The sequence below is a fragment of the Schistocerca serialis genome, chromosome 2 (assembly GCF_023864345.2).
Source record: "Schistocerca serialis cubense isolate TAMUIC-IGC-003099 chromosome 2, iqSchSeri2.2, whole genome shotgun sequence".
NCBI lineage: Eukaryota > Metazoa > Arthropoda > Insecta > Orthoptera > Acrididae > Schistocerca > Schistocerca serialis.
The window spans coordinates 776909961-776922085 of NC_064639.1; positions in this window are offsets into that span (position 1 = coordinate 776909961).

Consider the following 12125-nt stretch of genomic DNA (forward strand, 5'->3'; position numbering starts at 1 on the left):
GTCTGATGCGGTCCGCCACGAATTCCTCTCCTGGGCCAACCTCTTCATCTCGGAGTAGCACCTGCAACCTACATCCTCATTTATTTGCTGGATGTATTACAACCTCTGTCTTCCTCTACAACTTTTGTCCTCTACAGCTCCCTTTAGTACCATGGAAGTCATTCCCTCATTTCTTAACAGATGTCCTATCATCCTCTTTTCCACTTATTCCATTCCTCTCCGATTCTGCGCAGAACCTCCTCGTTCCTTACCTTATTAGTCCACCTAATTTTCAACATTCGTCTGTAGCACTACATCTCAAATTCTTCGGTTCTCTGCTGTTACTGTTTCCCCACAGTCCATGTTTCACTACCATACAACGCTGTACTCCAGACATACATTCTCAGAAATTTCTTCCTCAAATCAAGGCCTATGTTTGACAATAGTAGCCTGCTCTTGACCAGGAATGCCCATTCTGCCATGTCTTCCTTACTCCTACCGTCATTGGTCATTTTACTGCCTAGGTAGTAGAATTGCTTAACTTCATCTACTTCGCGACCATCGGTCCTGATGTTAAGTTTCTCGCTGTTCTCTTTTCTGCTTCTTCTCATTATTTTCGTCTTTGTTCGATTTACTCTCAATCCATAATCTGTACTCATTATATTGTTCATTCAGTTCAGCAGATCATGTAATTATTCTTTACTTTCGCTCAGGATAGCAATGTTATCACCTTTAATTTTAGTTTCACTTATTACCACCATTGTTTCTTCGATGTACAGATTGAACAGTAAGGGCGAATGACTATATCCCTTTCTTACATCGTTTTTAATCCGAGCACTTCGTTCTTCGTCGTCCACTCTTATTATTACCTCTTGGCTCTTGCACATATTGTATATTAACCGTCTCTCTCTAAACCTTACCCCTATTTTTCTTAGAATTTGGAACATCTTGCACCATTTTACATTGTAGAACACTTTTTCCAAGTCGACAAATCCTATGAACGTGTCTTGATTTTTCTTTAGTCTTGCTTCCTTCATCAAACGCAGCGGCAGAATTGCCTCTCTTGTGCCTTTACCTTTTCTAAAGCGAAACTGATCGTCATCTAGCACATCCTCAATTTTCCTATCCATTCTTCTGTATATCATTCTTGTCAGCAACTTGGATGCATGAGCTGTTAAGCTGATTGTGCGATAATCCTCGCACTTGTCAGCTCTCACAGTCTCCAGAATGATGTGGACGATATTTTTCCGAAAGTCAGACGGTATGTCGCCAAACTCATACATTCTACACACCAACGTGAATGGTCGTTTTATTGCCATTTGCTCCAATGATTTTAGAAATGCTGATGGAATGTTATCTATGTCTTCTGCCTTATTTGATATTAGGTCCTCCAAAGCTCTTTTAAATTCTAACGCTGGATCCCCTATCTCTTCTGAATCGACTCCTGTTTCTTCTTCTATAACATCAGACAAAGTTCCCTGTCATAGAGGCTTTCAATGTATTCTTTCCACCTATCCGTTCTGTCCTCTGCATTTAACAGTGGAATTACCTTGCACTCTTAATGTTATCACCCTTGCTTTTAATGTCACCTAAGGTTGTTTTAACTTTCCTGTATGCTGAGTCTGTCCTTCCGACAATAATTTTTTTTTTCAATTTCTTCACATTTTTCATGCGGCCATTCCGTCGTAACTTCCCGCACTTCGTACTTATTTCATTTCGCAGCGACTTGTATATCTAAATTCCTGAGTTTTCAGGAACGTTTCTGTACTTCCACGACTAACGTATATCTAATGATAGGTTAGTTAAAGTTGCAATATAATATAATGAAACCGACCTGAGCAACGTGGACCTCGCTTAAAGATATGGTGTGAACAATCCTATGGGTAAATTGGCCAAAAGACCTAATCCTTGAAGACGATAATGATGACGATGTAAAAAGATAATAAAATACAGATTAAAAGAGGGCCAAAATTACCAGAACGTATTAATGTCACAAGAGGGCTGAGACAAGGTTGCAGTATGTGACCCATCTTGTTCAATTTATACGCGGAAATGTCTCTCAGAAGATGGAAGAACAGCTATGGAGGAACGGGAATCATTGTTAGTGATGTACAGGAGCTTTCGTTAAGTTGAGCTGATGACCAAGTCATTCTAATACCAGACGAATACGAGTCTGCGTCCAGATACGAGTATATATCACGAATGTGATAAACGGGGACTACAAATGAGTCTAACAAAAACTGAATATCTGGCAGCGAAGAGTGACCCAAGATTTTAAGTTCACATCAGTGACGGAGCAATTATGAGACAGGTGAAATATTTAAACATGTGAGGACATATACCGACAAAAGCAATACAAAAGGAAAATACAGAATACAACTAAGCAGAAAACTAATATGCCGTATGAATTCCTCCTGGTATGACAACAACATTTCTTACAACCGCAAGTGAAGAGAAAGTTGAATAATGTTTGAAACCGTCCTGTGCTATGGATGAGAACTATGGATTTTAAATACTGACCCCAAAAGAAGACTAATAACTATAACAACAATGGAGAAAATACTAATGATGTAATAAGTGCTAGAATGAATGAGGGCAAATGAAACAGAGAGAATTGAAATAAAATCGCTGAAGTGTTATAGGTATATGCCATATTATCGACGGTCAAACAAAATTTTTGAATGGAAAGCATCTCGCAGATGTAAACGGGTCAAACCACGATGTTCTTGAAATGGCCACATGAACGAAATAGCGGACCATCACTGTGTACGCAAGGGGGATGCCTTGAATAGAGAAGTTTGGCAGAAGATAACAGGAACACAGGAAAACGTTAATAGTTGATCTTTTCATTAATTAATCCTGGAGTACTACTACTAATAATAATATAATAAATTTACAAGCAGTGGACGATCCAGCTAATTCTAATATGGTTGATACTGAGTAATCTGAGGATAGCACATCACTTGAATGCCTACCCTTGATAACCATGTAACATGATTCCGGTCTTATATGAACAATTATCGAAATGGATTCTGCGGCATCTGGAAAAGAAGGTATTCGACATGAATCAGTCCAAGCGGTCAGTAAGAATATCGACATCGTCCATAGATGACACTATATCCAACATTACAAATACAGGAACGAAAGAAGATGAGGTGAGTGTCACACATAGCAGAATACTACCATCGCTGACTGTACTTCTCACTGTATTTTTCGAGTAAACGCGAACTATCAGTACTTCTTTGTACAGAAGGATTCATCACCGTTCATCGGCGTTAGATAGAGGATCCAAAAATGACATCAGTAAATGCAAGTGTGCTTGCTTATTCCAGCACGCCTTATGGACACCTCTCAGCGCAGGTTAGCCAGCACTACACCATACAGTCCAATTAACAAGACTTCATATGGACATTTTGCATATCCCCCACTGTCTTAAACCACTCCGAAACCTCATCACTTGATTCATTCAGTTTCTAAACTAAATGTTTCAAGTTTTTTCTTAAATGTCGTTCGGCTTTTGAGAATTTTGTCTATCACAAATTTAGATTTTAATGCATGCATCTTCGGTTCTACATCTTTCACATACATAATATTGTTAAAGCCTTTTGAAACTGGAATAAGAATTACAATAAAATTTAAACGGTTTCATTGTTTTTCAGTCAGCTGATTGTGACTGCCAACATGTGTATATGTTAGATTATTGCACTCTAGAATAGGCCGCTCACCATATATAATATAAAGGATGTGTTGCACCTGGCGCCACTTACACGACAGCCGGACAAGTGTGACATGGCCCTAAGACTCCTTGTAAACATATTATGATTTAAAATTTAGTTGTGGACTGGTTTTGCAAGACCAAAACTTGAATGTTTATTTGTATATTCATCTGCACCTTGTTATGTCGTGGGATTTTTAATTACCTCTGTGCTAAAAGTTTACCCCAATACCGCGATGTGTTTGTTATACAGAATGTTTATATAGTTATATGTAATGATTCTCAGGTCGAAAACCTGCAAATTAGATATAACACAAATAAACTGTCCAAAAAATGCAACACTCTCAAGAACTTTGTTCAGTGGCACGATGGTATAATATGTGCATACTGAGGCATTGTGGTATTAGTGATTCATTTGCCACGGTCATCGCCGATCAGATGGCGCTCAGGAGGCCTGCCTGTGTGCCATCTGTTTTTACTCTGCAGGCAGTAACTGTGCTGAATTTGTCACTGATCAGTGTTTGCAAACATTCATTCTAGGGTACAACCGCCGAACGCGGGTACAAACGCTCGTGAACAACTTCAGCCATTTGAACGGGGTCACAATGTGGGCCTGCGGAAAGCTCGAGGGACGTATTGATGGGTTGCTGCAGGTGTTGGGAACAAGAAAGTATAGGTGATATGGTGCAATTTGCAGCTGTTGTCTGTGGAACACATCTGTTAACCAGGCTCTGGACGTCCACGTAGTACACACACCTGTCGACAACGACGCATTGTACTACTAGAGGCGGCCGACCAAACGTCATCCAGGACGGAAATTCGGGCACAACTTGCACCTGCTGTGCCAACAAATACCGTTGGAAACTGTCTGTATGCAGCAGCATGAAGATCACGTGTGCTTCTGACTAGGCTACCATTGATATCGTGACACCGCGAAGTGCAGATTTTCTGGTCTCGTGAAAGAGTCAGATGTAGAGTGGATGAGAGTAGCTACTGTCTTCATGCGAGTGGTGGACGTATACGTGTACGGCGTAGACCTGGTGCGCGGCCTATTCCAGGGTGCATTCACCCACGACCGTAGGCTTCATGGTGTAGGGGGCCATCAATTGCAACTCCTGGCCACATTAGGGTGTTTCTGCAGAGCAGACTAACCAGCGCCTGCTACGTGTCAAAGGTTGTTTTCCAAGTGGTACTACCATGTATTCGACAGGAAGGCGATGCGCTTTTTTAGCAGGATAATGCATATATGGCTGCTGCGACGGAACGTACACTCTGTGTTGTACAGCAACTGCCCTGGCCAGCAAGTTCATCAGATCTTTGGTCAACTGAACACATGTGGGACATGGTGAAACCGGAAGTTACTCGTTCTCCAGAGCTTGCGAGAACGGTGGTCGAATATCAACACAAAAGTGGAAGATTATTGGGACACTATCGCAGGATGCCATTCGGCATGTGAGAACAGATGCCCGCATTGCCGGCAGAGAGAAGTACTCAAGGTATTCATGCGGCTGGTTTGGCACTCTTTACTGTGGCGTGTGAGATTCTTTTGGGTTGAATTTCCTTTATATACTTCTAAAATGATGAACTACCCGTAACATCACTTGTCAATAAAATGTCCTTGTCCTTGAGGGCCTCGTATTTTTTTCCTTAAAGTGTATATATATTAAGTATATATAAATTACAACGGTGTTCATGAAGTCAGCATTGTTGTAGGTTCATTCGGCTTATATTATCAAGTCTTGTCCGTGCATTTCCCAACATAACGATAATGTGCAAAGCTTTGCAGAATCCATATAACAATAACAGCATTAAGCTAGTCGAGCAGGTGAAATGGATGGCAGTATTGAGAGAGCAGCACAATGTAAATATCACGTTCTCGGTGGTGTTGATCCACAGTCATGCAATACCTTTTAAAAGAGTAAATCATGTGTATTACTGTATTGCATCTTCTATAACATTTAGATTTCGGCTTTTATTCTATTATGAAGTACAATGTTAAAAACTGTTAGACCATTGTTACGTCATATTTGTTAAGGAAGTACAAAGCAGTTTTAGACTGTCTTAACATGCATGACAGAATAATGGCCTAACAGCTTTTAGCACTGTACTTGATAAAAGCTCAAACCTAGATAATACAGAAGATAAATATGGTAACAAAGAGTCAAATGGCGGTTTGCTCTTAAAAAAAAAGAAATATCAAGATTTGAAATTAATATTCTGTCAGTAGAGCACAAAGAAACCATGGGGAAATGAAGATAACAAAGAGGATGCATTACTAAATGAATCTATATGTTTTGTTAGCAACAATACAATGTTTAGAAGTTCTTGTGACATGGATGCAATACTGTTTCCCTTTATGTGCGTTGCACTATTCGGGATACCCATGATTTGCACCAAACGCATCAAGTTTACCAGGGCCTACAAAATATTTAGAAAAACAATTCTAAATACTTCGTAAGTAATCTTTTAATACATCAGGCATCGTCGTGTCTGCTACATTTTCACAGTTTAAACGACACAATTTGACAATAAATGAAATTATTCATTTCTTCACATTTGTCTCAGAGTAAGCTTTATTACTGTTTCTGTATCTGAAACATGTAGAAGTTTCTTTCTGACAAGCATAAGCATTCTAGAATAAAGGCATAATTTTTTTCCAGCATTAGTACAGAAGTGTCACTGAGGAGAATCGACACGGCATCTAAGTATCGCTGTTCATGCAGTGTATACGCAGATGGAAGAATGACGCCTGTAGTAGAGCCACTATAGCAAGAACTGCGAGTAAACCATAAATAGAACAATAGTATAAATGACTGAATAATTACCACTGGCATAAGTGGAAGTTGAAAATTAGTTATTTGTCCTACGATTAAATCGTAGCAGATCGCCTTTTTGTTTTTGCTACTCTCGAATGTTAATATAAAGAGTATTAAGACCTTATCAACAAACATTGGAGGATGATAAGTTCCACCCAGAGGACAGCATTTCCTCAGAAAACATATATGGGTCATTTCATGAAAAGCAGCTCAATGTACTTGTTTTAAGAGGTGGATCCTCTTTCCGGCAAGGCACACCTCACCCTTGAGTAGCGACAGATACTAATGACAGACAGGATGCAGTAATTGCGCATTGAATCATAAAGTTGGGCATTGCAGCAAATGCAGAGGCAATACTTACCACGTATGCTTGCTATTTATTTATTGAGATTCCATAACTGGAGGTGTAATAGACTGATGCATTCGGGGCAGACAAGAACGAGGCAGAGAAGGGCCGCTGCAACGGTCTCGCCCCTGGGACACATGCAGCTTGTCTTCTGAGTGCTGAGCCATGAACTCACAGCAGGGAGAAAGCGGCACGACAGGATTTCTGCGGGCGAATGATCAGGGCGGGACCCCGGTCTCTTCCGGCATAGCTGAAGCTGTGGTCGTAAAAACGCGAACCACACAGTTTCTGCCAGGCCAGTCAGCAGACAGCATGCCATAACGGTGGACGAGAAAAACACTGCGCTGGCGAGAGGATGTTTTGATAAACGTTATTCCTGGCATGCAGGAGTACTGGCTCCGGACATAGGTCACATCTGTAGAAAAACTGGCCAAAAAACATTACATTCTGTGCCGTTGTAGTGGTGTTGGTGACTGCTCCAGCAGCTGCTAAAATAACAAAACCTATTTTCTTCCTTTCTCCCATGGTGGCGAGAATGTGATGGTGGAAAGAACACTGAGACGGGCAAAAAAATACTGGACCAGCAAAAGACCTTTTAAGGAGCTGAATGAGGGAGTAAGATAAACTTTATAAATTAGGCCACTGTTGCGGCAACGCAAGAGACTGGACAGAAAATTTGCGGAGGTGCGAAAAGCTGTAAACTGGCGTGGAGAAGTGCGCTTTTATATCGAGATCAATCTTCGAATGGCGGACTGACGAGGGGACCTTCTGGGAGGTGCATCGCGTTATCAGCTCCCACTTCGCCTGATTGTAGTGTGGCTAGGCACCTATCACACGCTAAAAGCCGCGCGGGATTAGCTGAGCGGTCTAGGCGCTGCAGTCATGGACTGTGCAGCTGGACCCGGCGGAGGTTCGAGTCCTCCCTCGAGCATGGGTGTGTGTGTTTGTCCTTAGGATAATTTAGGTTAAGTAGTGTGTAAGCTTAGGGACTGATGATAATAATAGCTCTGAGCACTATGGGACTGAACTGCTGAGGTCATTAGTCCCCTAGAGCTTAGAACTAGTTAAACCTAACTAACCTAAGGACATCACAAACATCCATGCCCGAGGCAGGATTCGAACCTGCGACCGTAGCGGTCTTGCGGTTCGAGACTGCAGCGCCTTTAACCGCACGGCCACTTCAGCCGGCAGGGACTGTTGACCTTAGTAGTTAAGTCCCATAAGATTTCACACACATTTGAACATTTTTTGAACACCCTGAATTTGTAGGTGCCAATGCGGCCTCGTTTTTGAAATATTGCCTGTTAAAGTTTCGGCAGCTAACTATATACAGAAAAGTTTCGCTATTGTGGCAAGTGAGTGAGTAGCCGAGTGACAAGGGAGCGAAACACCCGTCTAGGCGACTATGGTTCGAAACCCGTCTATGGTACTTTTGTTTCCTTTTTTTTCAAATGCCTTTTCTAATTTATAATTAATCATCAAAAAAGGATTTCAAGCCTCTACAAATCAAAATTACACATTGAATGTAAAATTTTGTCAAAATTTGTCAACTGCTGCCGTTCTTCATTGTTAGGTGGAGCGCACAAAAGACCTCCTTGGTCTTCCGCCAAATGTTCAACATTGTCAAAACTGCACTGACTGACAACTCGTGAACAACTTGCACTTTTTGCTCCATTTTAAATGATAAACATGTGCCAAGCTTTCAGCTGACGAGAAATGTTTATTCGGCATTTATAACCGTCGCTACTCACGTACACAGACAGTATAGTCTCTTTATTCGTAAAACGGCAGGCACAAATAGGGGAACGCCAACAGTCACAGACCATAAACTGGATTAGGCCCAACGACGCGTCAGCGATCTGACAGGTATAAAATTTTCTAGGTAAGTAGGCAAATTTATAATGGTTCAAATGGCTCTGAGCACTATGGGACTCAACTTCTGAGGTCATTAGTCCCCTAGAACTTAGAACTACTTAAACCTAACTAACCTAAGGACATCACACACATCCATGCCCGAGGCAGGATTCGAACCTGCGACCGTAGCGGTCTCGCGGTTCCAAACTGCAGCGCCCAGAACCGCGCGGCCACTTCGGCCGGCAAGTAGGCAAATTTATATATGCCAACGTTTTGATTACGGTTAATTTCCTGTTTAAAACAAAAAATAAACGCAAAAGATTGAAACAAAATGTGACATTCAATTTGTAATTTTGATTTATAGAGGCTTGTGATTCTTTTTAATCAATTCCTTGCAAAATTTTCATGTGAAATCATAAATTAAAATAAGCATTTGAAAAAACAAAAAGAAAACAAAAGTAGCATAGACGGGCCTCGAACCAGGGTCGCCTGGACGGGGGTCTTGCTCGCTTGCCACTTTTTTTTTAAAAATCTCATTTTGTTCTTTTCGTTCGTTGTATCTGCTCGGGGCGGACGTCACAAGACATCCATTTCAGTTCGTCGTTGATCCATTAACTCAGTTTTTTTGTTACAGCCACTCGGCTACTCGCTCACTTGCCGCAATAGTGAAACTTTTCTGTATATAAAGAGCTGCCGAAACTTTAACAGGCAATATTTCTAAAACGAGGCCGCATTGGCACCTACAATTTTAGGGTGTGATAGGTGCCTACCCTCACTATAAGCAGGCGAAGTGGGAGCTCATAACTTGATGCACCTTCCAAAAGGTCCCCTCGTGAGTAGAACGGAATTACATTAACATTCGGACCGGGGATGCGGAGAAGAGCTGACTATTAAGATTTGAATCGGGATGAGAAAAGAGGAGACTTTTACATCTGGAAGGGATACACGAAAAAGAGCAGGAGTAAAACATCTCAACGATGACGGAGGACATCAGCGAAGGCACACAAGACTGGCAGTGACGGAGGGCCACCTCGAGTACACGGTTCGACGCTAGTCGGCACATCTCATGGTAAGAATACACTAATGCAACATCTTGCTAGGGACAGATGGGCATCGTGATTCGTTCGTTCAAGTATAAGCAGTGGCGTTCAGAACGGTCGTTCTGCCCCAACAGGATCGTTATCTTCAGTCACTCTCAATTCCTTGCCGTGGATGGTTCAAATGGTTCAAATGGCTCTGAGCACTATGGGGCTTAACTTCTGAGGTCATCAGTCCCCTAGAACTTAGAAAACTTAGAACTACTTAAACCTAACTAACCTAAGGATATCACACACATCCATGCCCGAGGCAGGATTCGAACCTTCGACCGTAGCGGTCTCGCGGTTCCAGATTGTAGCGTCTAGAACCGCTAGGCCACTCCCGCCGCGCCGGCCCTTGCCGTGGAATCACTGCTTACCTACCGCACTACTTCTCGCATCTGTAAGTACGATAGGCTCGCGCCGTATCCTGATTGACATCAATACTCATCTCTGAATCTCATGAATCAATAATGATGATTGTCATTAACTGAGATGAAAGTGTGAATCATAAATGTTCAACAATTTTGGTAAACATTTTTGGAAAGCAGTGATCAATTAATTGTTATATTTTGACTAAAGTTCAGTCTTGATCACATCATGTATGTTTTAATAATATAGGTAATCGGTTTCGGTTCTTTCTACAAAACCATCATCAGACCCATGGCTCCCTTAGGATGGTAGGCGGAGCTCTCCTCGCTGATCAGTTGACTGCGAAGCAGCGAGGAGAGCTCCGCCTACCATCCTAAGGGAGCCATGGGTCTGATGATGGTTTTGTAGAAAGAATCGAAACCGGTTACCTATATTATTAAAACATACATGATGTGATCAAGACTGAACTTTAGTCAAAATATAAATGTTCAATCCTTGAAAGCTGCAAACTCGAACGTTTTTTGTGAAATAAATTCTGAATATTGTAATTTAGGTTGTACTTTCACAGGCAGAAAATCTCGTGTCATAGTAAAGAATTATCGAGTCTTCAGAGAGACCCCACTCGAGATGCAGTGCTTAAGGTCCCTCGTACACCAGACCCCTTAGTCCAAAATCCGTTGTGTAGCTTCACGAATTAGAACTTCACCCTGAGGAGAGATCTGCTACTGAAACCGGAGGTCTCGTAGTTCGCTCATGTTGTTTACTTATGACATTATTAATTATGAGTCGTTAAACATGGTTATGTAACGTGGCGAGGCGAGGAGGCATGGCAACAGACGCCTTTAATATAAACGAGCGTCGACTTGTTAAACAGTAAACATCCACACCACAACACATTTTGTTCAATTTTTCCCATATTTTTCGAAAGAGAAAGCCTTCGTCGTGACTTCTTGGCGGGTGATGACACTGTATGAGAACATTGGATTCTGAAGATGTCGTGTTGCACCTCCGACCAGTATGCGTTTTGTGGTACTTGCTATGGGCAAAGGTTACATAAGCATTTGGAAGGTCTGGAGGAGTGCATGCTGCGTGTGTACCACCTTTAAACAGTATAGTCACTAGGACCAAAGGGTTCGCAACGCGAATTGATTTTGTGCAATAATTTCTATATGAAAATGCTAATCTTGCTGCCTTTCAAGCACTTGAGGTGTTCAAAAATGAGACCTAATTTGTGCATGGTTGTTCTTCAACAGGTGAAGCTGTCACAATGATGGAGTGTAAATACTTTTTAACTTCCACTTTTTACAACATGCTGAACTGGAGCATCTTACGTCAGTAGTTTCTACATACCACACTAACGGAACTGTTTACAGAATCTCTGGTTCCAGTATAGTGGAGCATCAGCACATTTCAAGACTGTTGTACGAAAGGAAAATCAACGTTTAAAGGCTGTCGGCGACGCAATCATTTGAGATGGAGCACAAGCTCGGATTGGATAAAGACAGTTTTTATAAAGAAACTACCCGAGCACTGATCACATTTGATCACACGGTAAACAATCAGGAAGGCCTGTCGGGTACTGGAAACTTGCTCCGCCAGAATGTGAGTCCCGTGTGCTAGCCATTGCGACCATTCAGTTGGGGCAACATTAGTTAGGTTAAGCCGGACCCGTTGAATAGCCAAGGTGTACACCTGTTCTAAGGTATGTTGAATTTTTTCTGGGAGGACTTCCTAGAGAATGTGCTGTAGAGTCTTTGACAGCAAACCTGGCAGTTTTAGTGACTAACACCAAGCTATTTATTTGAGGTGACCATAGAGCTGGCTGCCTTCAGAACCCCAAGTCCGGTTATCTTCACAAAGTGGCACAACACTACGGAAGTGTTAGGAGGAAGTCTTCCGATCGAGATGTCCGTTGCTTTATCTACTCGCTCGAAACAAGAGCCAACGCTTAGAATAAGACTTTTGTT